The sequence below is a fragment of the Neopelma chrysocephalum genome, unplaced genomic scaffold (genome assembly GCF_003984885.1).
Source record: "Neopelma chrysocephalum unplaced genomic scaffold, ASM398488v2 Primary Assembly neopelma1_23b, whole genome shotgun sequence".
NCBI lineage: Eukaryota > Metazoa > Chordata > Aves > Passeriformes > Pipridae > Neopelma > Neopelma chrysocephalum.
The window spans coordinates 3,209,242-3,221,273 of record NW_020897692.1 but is presented as its reverse complement, the minus strand read 5'-3'; positions in this window follow the sequence as shown (position 1 = coordinate 3,221,273).

Below are 12,032 nucleotides of genomic sequence, written 5' to 3'. Positions count from 1 at the left end.
CTGGTTTTAAAAGGAGAGTCAAATCAGGTGATAATGCCCTAAGAGGTACACCCAGGAAGCAACCACAGTTCTAACTTCAATGAAACTGTAGTGCTTTAAGCACTGCAGTGTAGGAGTTGACTTAGTATTTGAGTATAATTACTTATGTAACTACATCAGGTTACAAACCCAGAGCAGGATATTTTAAAATCATCCTTTGCTATACCTAAGTATTTTTGCAGATCTGAACCTTAATGACTCCTGTCATTCTAAAATAAAGCATAATTGTTAACACTAAAACTTAAAAAAGGTCTCCAGAAGGAAAATCTGCTCTATTTGAAATTATAGCTGATTCTTTGTGTGTTGAATATAAGAGGCATGAATTAAATTGCTAAGTACTGAGGAAAAGAGAACAAAAAAAGACTTAGTTGATAGCAGGCGTCAAGCCCTGCTATCACAGATACCACATTTCATAATCTCAAGTTTAAAAACAGTTAAATTTTTTCATCCTAGTACTCTCAGAGAGCAGATCCAAAATCTGAGTGCTCCACTGGTCAGCAACATTAATCTAATTTTCTGCTCCTGTGCTAAAATGATTCTTTAGTTTAAAGAGCATGTCTTCATTCTTTGGATATTTGTAAACAAATCCATATTTCTTCTCAACTTTGCTTGGATAATCAAGCCAATCTCTTCCATTAAAAGGTAGGTTCTCCCAAACACTTTAGCAACCCTTCTCCTTCCCAGCTTCAGTCTCAGTTTCCAGCACAGGAGGGGTCTTACCAGGGTCCTATACAACAGTAGCTGTATAAGAAAAAAACTTCCAATTTTTTCTAATTTTTTGATTCAATTCAGAATCAAATTTTGCATTTTTAGAAGAGAACCCCCTCTGAAGTTCTAATGCAGCCCATAGATCATGTAGAACATCTGAATACAGCCCATTTGCCATATATGGGTGATGCTCACCAAGGTTAGAGCAAAACTTCCTACTGTGGATCATCAAGGGCCAGACCCAACATTTTGTGCTTTTTAGTTAGGCCCCTTTTTTATTACTTCATTTATAATTTATTTTTTTTTAGTGGAGAGTTTTTTGGTTGGGACTTTTTATTTCTTTTATGAAGTCTACAATCTTCTGCTTTGATAATAGCTTCCAATTTTTGTGTTAGTATTTCATCTGCATAATATTGTGACACAAAAGCAAATATTCAATATGAAGGAGGTGAAAGGCACTCTCCTTGGAGATATCTCCAGCTATTTTATGTTTCAAAGCTTTACTGATCCCAGAAAGACTAGTTCAACACTCCAAGTTCTATTAGTTATCTGAACAGACAATCAGTTTTACCAAATCTTCTATGGGTTACTTTCACTTGATGATTTAACATTGATAATCCATGCATAAGTTGCCTCAGTGGAGGTTTAGATCATATACAAGGAAAAAATTCTTCACCAAAAGGGTTGTCAAGCATTGAAAGAGGCTGACCAGGGAAGTCGTTGAATCACCGTTTCTGGAGGTATTTAAAAGAAGTGTAGTTGTGGTACTTGAAGATGTGGTTTAGTGGTGGACTTGGCAGTACTGCATTTAAAATATCTTTTCCAACCTAAATGATTCTATGATCTCTGGTTTAAAGATTGAATAAGATCTAAGAGAAATGATTCTGTGATTTCTTTCTACCTTTACCATCAGTACTTTAACTATATTTTTATTTTCTCTTTCTTTTGTGATACTCATTTTCATACCCTTAAGAAAATGCAATTCAGTTTAGAGTTCAGCTTTTATCCCCTTTCTTTCTGCTCCTAAGACACGTTCTTGATGATTTGATCTTTCCAAAAATATTTTCCAAACTTATATTCCAAAGATTTTTTTCCTTCTTTAAATATGCAGCATTGGTTGACTGACTTCAGTGGACTCAGAAGTTGTAATTATGACTGAAAATTGTGATTGAAATTCTTACAATATTGTTATGCCAATTAAGCATAAAGCATTGTTGTGCTCTTATATTTTTCTGAAGTATGAATTTTTTTATGACCTCAAGTATATCTGTTTCTTTTCACACTATAATAATGGCCAGTCTTCGCGAATGAAGATTTGGGGAAAGGTCTTTTTTTTTACCTTTCCAGCCTGCGCAATGGATTTTTTAGGTGAGACACAGCCTGCGCTGAACTGAGCCCACCCTTTAATCCTAAGTTCATCTGCCGGGGCCAAGCAAGCTTGGACAATGGCAGTGAGGTCCTCAGGACGTAGGTTTGTTTAGAGTGACCTTCTCATAGATGGATGGCCTCACAGGGCTAACGAGCTCCATCTGCCCAGGAGGACTGGGATTCGAACCTGGGTCGCAGCGGTGAGAGTCTTGCATGCTAACCACTAGGCCACCAGGGGTCCCCCACTCTTTTCACACTAAATTCTACCAAATTCAACAAACATTATTGCATTTTAATTGAGAAAAATAGTAGACTATTTTGAATAGAAGTGCTGTCTATTTATGAATCATGACTATACGCACAAAACTATTACTTGTTTCTGTTAGTGTTAAATAAAAGCAGAAAAAAACCATCATGCTTTCTGAAGAAAATGTAAAAATGTGCCCTGTGTATTAAAAACGTGTTTATAATTACATACTTTGCCTAATGTCAGAAAAAATCTAAACAAGTCTAACATTATTACAGTTTACAGCTTAGGTCATCTATCGTAGTATGTGAATGTTATACACCAAAGGTCAGATCTATATCAGGAAAATGGAAAGTTTATCTTCCCTGAATCATACTGTTTAGCACTTGACTTGTTGCAATCCAAAGTGTTTAATGTGGACTTTTACAATTTAATTATTCTTGATAGAGAAAATACTTTTAAAAGTATGCTGAAGGTAATATACGAAGGATAATGAACATCAAACTATAGAGGGTAGTGGATAAAAAAATTACTCTCTCTATGCTTATATGCAGTGAGAGTATTGCCCTGTGATGTTTAAAGGGAAGAGAAGGTATGTCAAAAGGCTAGAAACAAACAATCTACTGTAAAAATATGCAGGCAATGAATAGTGGCTTCCAAGTAATTGCAAGTTAAGAAGAATTCACTTCAGCTATATGACAAAGAACAATTAATGATTAAGTATAGAAATACCAGCAGACAACTGATTGCATTGCAAATCGAGGTATCTGCGTACTTTGGCAGATTAGTCAGCTGTTTGTGTAGTTGCTTGTTGTCTATGGGACTCCAGAGGATTAATTACACTGAGGCAGGAGGCATTTTTGTTACTTAGTTTTGTCTGTACAAGTAATTAAATGTGCAGCAATGAACAGTGCTTGCTGCTGTGACCATAATAAAGACAGACAGCAAGAGACAGGCATGCCCTGTCAACAAGCCTACAGACCACAGTGCTATCCCAGAAAGGGGAACTTGGGAACAAATCACACATTTTCCCTGAGTTTAAGGTTCAATTCTGTTGCCCCAAGACAAGTTGCTGTGGTTAATTGAAAGCAACTTATGTAAAGAGAATAATAAAAAATGCTAGATGGTGCCAGAATTGTTATTGTTTTCATCCAGAGTACCTGAGGCCAGATCATCAGCTGACATAAATTAGCATGGTGCAACTACATCAACAGCTGTATGAGCTTCCACCAAATAAGAATCTAAGGAGCTGAGTTTGGGAGCTATGATTCTTTGAATCAAGGCCAGAGTAGTTTAAATTTTCCTTAACTCTTTAATAAATAGTTTTATTGAGGATATTGGTAAGCTTTTCTGCATGGACCCAGGACAAATAATCCCTTTATTAAAAAAGATAAGCTTTTTTAAAAAAAAATTAAAACAGCTCTTAGTATTTCTAATTATAATTATAAATATTTAAATATTATGTAAATGTTTCAGCCCACACAGTACAATCCATTACTGTGATACATGCTAGGTACAGAAGATGGACTGAACTTTCTGGTGAATTGTCATATTCATAGCATAGGATGACAGATTCCTTCTGAGGTTGCTTTGTTGCCTAAAATAGAAAAAACTTTCTGGACAATATTAGTATAGATAAGGTAGATTTGGTGCAGCAAATACCTAGAAGTGCATGTGAGTGTACAGGGGTTCTACAATTTTACAGCACTAATCCATCCAATTTGAGAATTATCTGCCCCCAGGACCTCCCCAGATCTACCCCACTGGCACGCCCCCTCCCCGAATTGAGTTGGAGGGCTCAAGACCCTTTCTTCCTCATCTTCCTCCTCCACACAGCACGCGCTGTCTTTGGAGGTCCTCCAAGGTTCTTGGACCTTCAAGGTTGCTTGGACTACAATGATATCTTATTATGCTCTTCTAGGCAAGTGTCCCAAAGAAGATGTGCTTGCTAGAGTCTTTTCCCTTGAACAGAACATTAAACAAAACCTGAAGAATTTAGCAAATTCAATATGAAGCGTGAGAACACTGTTTGCTAACTGTCAACTGCTATTCTAAAGTGTTAGAAACTATACAGCCATACTAAAAATCCATATTTGTTACAAATCTTAAGAATTCTAAGGCATCAGCTTCATCCCCATTTCTCTTTGGATTCTTTCTGTCTCCCTGCAAAAAAATTGTAGCTTACTATTTCTAAACTGCTTCCTTAACTTTAAGTCCTCTATATATACTTCATCTAGACACAATATATGTTTTCTACCTCTGTGCAATCATTTTATAGACAGTATAACTTTGGGCTGGAAGGCCGTTTACTCTTGATAGTCTCAGCTTTGGTAAGGAAGTATCATATAAGAGCTGTAGAAAAAGTTTCTAAAGATCCTGAAAATCCTGCAGATCCTGAAAATAACTGGAAGACAGTGGCTTTCTGGAGGAATGAGGAGGACAGGCATGCAGCAGACAGTAGATAATTGCTGGATGTTCAAGTGATGAAATAGCAGTAAATCATGGAGACACAGGCTACAGTATCTATCCCACCAGATGGAAGCATGACTTGTGTCAAGTATTAGGCCAAAAGTGCTGTATGTGAAAGTAGATTTCAAACTAAGAAAAGAAGCAGAGTCCCTGTTCTTGACTCTTCAGAGGCCAATAATATCTTCTGCAGAAGACATCAATGTATTTTCCTACCTGTGTTGTTATGGCAATTCTATAGTCCATATGTACCACAAAACCCATACTCGGACATGCCAGAAGACTGCACATGCTGGTAAGCATTTTGTTAGACTCCACTTTATTTAGTACTTTATTTTACATTCTTAGTTCCTTAAGATTTTTTTGGTTATTCTGGGGATTTTTTTTTTTGTTTTGACTAGTGTTTCATCTCTTCTGTAGTCACCATGTGAAATACAGAAAGTAGATGAAGAATTTTCACATGAAGTCTTGCAGAAAAGAAATGAAAAGCAAATTTAATCTAATTTATAGGCTAGGTATAAAGAGATATTTTAACAGGAAAGAGATGGTACCTAACATACTGGGAAAAGTAATGTCAGGAAGGACAATTAAAAACTATTCAGATACTTTTTTCAACACTGAAAGGGACTTTTACTGTTTTAAAGGCAGAAGCTTTTTCAGTTACTTCTTTGAACACCTTTGGAAGACTGAAAAGTAAGTATAAAGAGATCTTGTATCTGATGAGAATTATTTTTGCTTGAAAATTTATTACCAAATTAGTATAATATGTTCAATTTGATACCTTAAGCCCATAATGGTTTTCTAATTTTGTAAGCCTTACAAGTTTTATAGGTAATAGAAGTAGATTTTAGAAACAAACCCCTTTCTCCCTCCTCCCTGTAGCACCCCTTAGTTTATACATTCCTTAAGCCTCTCACCCCATTCCATACTCCCCATATCAACCCTACCCCGTATCCAGTAGAAGATGTTTAGTCTCTTAGTCAAGGTAAGCCTGTCTTGTTTGGAGAACGCTTATATCTTGGCCTAAACCGCAGGACAGAGTCAAAGAACTGGGTGACACTGCTCTCTGTACCCCGAAGATGAGGAAGAATGATGAAGAGGGGGTCCCAAAAAGCCCCCCGACCCAATTCCAGGAGGTGGGCCAGGGGGCGGACCAGAGCAAAAGCCACGGGGAGGACACACTTGGGATTGGCCAGATATTGTTATAAATGTAACTTCTCGGGCACAGCCCGGGCGTGCGCGCCGTGTAACATCTATTTGCCTTGGCATAATTAAACCCTTTCTTATCTTACCCCAGCTTACAGCTCCTGAATTTTTTCGTAGCACCAGCTGAGCAGGCATCAATTTGTGGGCTATACATTTCTAAAGAGAGTTGTATGCTCTATAGGTTTTGTGCTCTAATAACAATAACCAACCTACCATTTTACCTGGAAATGATAAATTTTTATTTCATCTTCCACTTTTTACAGATACTAAAATGGAAATTCTAAAAATTGCTTCAGTAACATCACAAGCTGTACGTACTTGAGTATTGATTCTCCTGGAAATATTTTAGGTGTCTAATTCTCTCAGCTCATAAAATTACAGTGTCATCTGCAATTTTCATAAACTGGATGTAACAAATACCCCTATACCCTTCTTTAGTTTTTTATTACTACAGCTGTTTTCAAAGCTGCAACAATGCAAATCATTAAAGCAGCAAAGCTACACAGGGACCGATGAGAAATGCTACAATGAAGACATCTATATTAAATAAGTAGCTAGTGAATTTCCATTCATTTTGTAGGTCTTGGCTTATAAGATATGGCATCAAGTGTAGGGGCTCATGACAAAGTAGTATGATAATATTAAGATGACTAGAAAAATAACTGGGTAAAGTAAGATAATACAACGGTTTCTGCAAGAAAATCTAAAGTGAGGTGTTCAATATTATTATACCCTCTTCTCTCCTTTAGAAGTGCAAGACTTTGATCAGATTTTTATAGGTGTGAGGTTAAAGAATTTGCATACTAAGAGATTTCATAACATTACGTATTCTTTTTTTCTTTCTTACAAGTCTGCAGCTGCATACTTACGACATCTTCTAGTTTTGCTCTCTTAAATATGTATTACACAAACACACACAGATACACACACAAGAACACACATTTTATAATATGTTCTCTGTGATCATTTGAAAAGATGAGCATTTGGTTTCCCACAAACCCTTGGGAAGTGGCCAACCGAGTCTGGAAGGCTGGCTTATTCTTGATTTTGAACAATCTGTACTATACCACTCCATGAATAAATATTTCAATAATCCCTGAAGTAAGGTTAACAAACGTTCACTCCAGAGCACCTTTTAGCAGAGCTCAGAGTCCTGGACTGATCTGAAACAATTTCTCTCATACCAAGAATAAGTACTTTCCTTTCTGGTGTATGGTATCAAACAGAAAGTATCCATGTTTTTCCTTGTGACATTTCATATATGTCTGGGTATGTTCCAGTACTGGCTAAAGTACCACAATGTACTGTACTTCTTTGTCTTTAGTATTGGCAAATAATTTGAAAATAATGAGTGTTGTAACCCCTGAGAGCAGGAGAATATCAATAGCCAGAGAAGAACAATTTACATGCTTGCAATACAAAAGAAGGATATATTGATTTGCAGGGAGTTCACTCAAATTAGTTGTGCCAGCCAATGGGAAGACACCATCAATTATTAGTTGAACTTGAAAAACATTGGTGTTATGGAAAACAGAATTCTCCAAACAGAGTAGAATAAAATGCATACCTGTAGAAGAAAATTGCAGTCATGCGTAAATAACTGTGAAGTACAGGAGCTATATAATTGTTTAAAACAATTTTGTTCTAGTAAAACAGGATAAAAGAGCAGGAAGAAAGGAAATTAATTAATCAACAGGGAATCTAGTTGTAAGTAAAAAAATATGTATATATTAGAATTTTATGTATAATACAGAGCAAGATGAAAAAAACTGAATCAAAATATCTAATTAATAATTGTTTTGACATCTCTTGAAATGAAAAGAAAGTTCGATGATGACTGAAAGCATTGAAGAGCAAAAGCTGAAAGAAACGGGAGTGATTTCCTATGAAGAAAGAAGATGACATTTTTTTTAACAGAATCTACCATAAATACAGCCAAAAGAGGCAAAGAAGCCAATTTCTGCCTTGGAGCAAATGGTGAAAGATGGTGATCAGTCAAAAGAAAATGATCCAGTGGTTAAAAGTTGAGTTCCAGTTTTCCACGAAACAAGAAATGGAGGTAAATAATAAGTGGGCTCTGGAAACCCTATGCAAATATTAATGAAATAAAGAGTGATGTCATACATGATCATGATAGTCACTGTCAACTTCGGTTAATATTGATTTACCAATCTCACCTTTATTGGAAGAGCTGTCTTTGCCTGCCCTCCCGAAAACCTGCAAATTCTGTAAAAACAAATTGAGCTGTAATAAAAAAAAATGTTTTCAGCCATCAGTTCAAAAGCTGTTGTAAAAGAGAGATTGTTTAACCTAAGAGTAATTTACCCATGTTCTATTGCTCTTGAAAGCAAAACCAAAGCCACACAGTTAAGATACATAGGCAGCTAAACAAACATCTAGATATAGTTAATTTGTCCTGGTTACTAATTCAGCTGAACTACACATGTCAAGTTTTGGATTCAATATCCATAGCAGTACAATTCCAGTACCTCAATTGATTTAATAATATCACATCTAAGCATAAGCCTTGGATTTGGTGTGCCCTCCAAATAAAAAATCAAGGAATTTTATTTTCAAGCAGCTCAACAGCAGACCATCAACAGAAATTTAAATTTCTCAAAAGTTATTTTGTTTTGTGGAAGTTTGGAGCTGGCTCCCTGCCAAGTCCCCAACACCACAGCAAAAGCTTTCCCCCAGAAAACCAAGGGAAAAGAGAAAGAAAACCAAGAGAACCAAAATAAGAGAACTAAAGTAATATATAAATATATTTACACATATATTACATTATATACAATTACAAAGACTATATACACATAGGAAAGAAACCCCCAACATGCAAAAATAGGAAAAAAAACACACCAGATATACCCAACTAATAAAGAACTGACAAATGAAACCTCAATACTTTCCTTGAGAGAACAGAAACGTCTCAGTCCACTCCACAATCACCACATCTCCCTCCAAACTTGGAAAGAAGGCAGCAGCCTTTCAACAAACCACAGGCTGCACACCCCCACGGCTGGAGGAGCTGCAAGGAGGGCTGCTTTTCTGCAAGAACATCGGAAGAGAAGAAGGACTCAATCTCTCCTCCCCTCATATTTATATGTTTGGTTATGTAAAGGAATAGGATGGAATACTTCCTTGGTTCCGACCTGGTTGCCAGGAAGGAAGGTCTAGACTCAAAACCATCACACTTTCAAAATATTATCCCCTAAAGTAGGAATTATTATGGTAAACTGCAACCAATGTCAAAGGAAGAAAACGATAAAGTATAAATAATACTTTTAAAAATAATTCTTTTAATCATATAACTTTCATGCAACAATTTGGTCACCTCAAAGCCTTCTCTTCTCCAAGTTGAAAAATCCCATGTGTCTAAGTGGTGTAGCAGGTCACTGACCATTTCCCCTTAGTTTATGGGGGCTTCATTCTGCTCCACATCCCTGTGTCCCAGCCCAGGGGGCTGAGTACCTGTATAACAATTGGTCTTACTATTAAAGACTGAGGCAAATAAAACAGTAAGTACCTCAGCCTTTTCCTCATCCTTTGTCACTGTGTTTCCCCCCACATTCAGTAAAGGATGGAGATTCCCCTTAGCCCTTCTTTTGTTCCTAAAATATTTATAGAAACACTTTCTATTGTCTTTTATGGTAGTAGCTATATTAAGTTTCAGTTGGGCTTTGGCCCCTATAATTTTCTCTGTGCATAACAGCACCACATCCTGAGTTGCTGCCTCTTCTTCCAAAGGTCATGGACTTCCCTTTTTTTTCCACGAGTTTTGGTTAAAACTATGTGTTCAGGCAGGCTGGTCTTCCCTGCCAGCTTGTCTGTCAACATGTGGGGACAGCCTGCTCCTGCAACTTTAAGATTTTCTTCTTAATGAATGTCCACCCTTCCTAGACTCCTTTGCCCTTCAGGATTATCTCCAAAGCTATTCTATCAGTCAGACTCCTAAGTAGGCCAAAGTCTACTCTCTGGTAGCAGTGATGCTGACCCCACTCCTTACTTCTCCAAGAGTTGAAACCTATCATTTCATGACTGCTGTGCCCAAGACGACCTCCAACATCACACTAAAGTCCTTCCCTCTTCATCAACAACAGGTCCAGAAGGGCACTGGGCCCATCATTTTATTCTTTTTGGAAGCAGTTTTGATGCAGAGCATAGGCCAACTTAACTTCAGTGACTCCCCCATATTAGATAAACCAACATCCTCATTATCATTTGGTTTTACTTGCAAAGCCTCATACCCATTATGCAAGGGCACCTGGGAAGGTGCAGCAGTCATAGAGGAGTCACACCTGCTGGATTGGGCAGAAACAGTCACCACTGTTCCTTATTTCTAGTTACTGTGTTCAGCCAGGCAGAGAGAAAATAGGGAATTCCCCGTATCATGCACCCTATCTGCCTGTGGGGTCTATCTCAGGGAAGGGGTAATATGAAGCTGGAACATAAGGATTAAGTAAATATATCCAAGCAGGAAAACAAAGGAAAGAAAAAAGCTGAAATAACCTCATACTCTGAAGATTAATAGGGACAAAATCAGAATTTTTTTGTAACTACTTTTTATATTTTAATAATTCAAGATATTTCCAGCTAAGTGATAAATGTTATTGTGAAACTATGGTAAATAGCCTGTCTACTTACAGTTGTAGTAGTGCTATTTCTAGACTGAGCTTTCCCAAACTCTCTTCTATGATGAGGTGCAAGTCACATTGTATATGTAGCATATCATCATTGAAAATAAGATCCGATTTTAGAAATCAGTCCAACAACTACACCTTTCAAGGTCAGGAAAATCTAATTCTGTTTGATTTGGTTTTCAATTCAAATGGTTAACTGCTTTTGAAACTAAACCATAGCCAATCCAAAATTTTCAAAGTAGTGATGGAAGTGCAGTGATTAGTTTCCAGTCTGGAAGACAGAAACCTTAATGGCCTACATTAGAAAAAAAGAAGTATTTCTCTAAGCTTCATTCTAACAACTTGCAGTCACGCACGACCACACATGCAACTCATCATGGCTAGGCTTCGCGAACGAAGATTTGGGAAGGGCTCTACCCATTTTTCATGCAAGCGCGTTGGTGGCTAAAAAGGCCAATACGAGAAAGGCAAGTCCGGTTGCAAAAGACACAGCAGAAAGACTCCTTAGATGGTATATTCTGCAAGGTCGATTCTTTCTGCGTTGTCTTTTCTCCTCAAGAGTGATCCTGCGTGCCTTCTCAAAAGCATCAGCAGCGTTATAAATGGTCTGTCTCCAGGCCTCCCGATTAGAGGCCAGAGTGGACCAGTTATGGTGATCAATATGCCCGAGGCTGAGTTGTTGCTTCAGGGAGTCCTTGTATCTTTTCTTCGGAGCTCCTCTCTTGCGGCAGCCAGTGGCAAGTTCACCATAGAGCAGGATCTTAGGGAGGCGGTGGTCCTTCATCCTAGAGATGTGCCCTGCCCAACGCAGTTGCGTTCTCAGGAGCATGGCCTCAATACTTGTGATTGCTGCCTGTTCGAGAACAGATGTATTGGTCACATAGTCTGACCAATGGATGTTAAGGATTGTACGGAGGCAGCGTTGATGGAAGCGTTCTAGGAGACGCAGGTGGTGGCGGTAGATGACCCATGATTCGGAACCATATAAAAGAGTAGACAGCACTATGGCTCTGTAAACACTGATCTTGGTGCTTTTCTTCAAGTGTTTATTACGCCAAACTCGTTTATGGAGTTTTCCAAAAGCACTGTATGCCTTCGCTAACCTATTGTCTATCTCCCCATCAATCTTACCATCTGAGGAGATGAGGCTGCCTAGGTAATTAAACTGTTGGACTGAATTGAGTTCTGACTGGCCGATGGTGATGTGGGGACGGTGGGGGACTTCCTGAGGTGCAGGCTGATGGAGAACTTCTGTCTTCTTTAAGCTGACTTCCAGCCCAAAGAGCTCAGCAGCCTCTGCAAAGCAGGATGTTAAACGCTGCAGAGCTGCTTCTGTGTGGGCAACAAGGGCGGCGTCA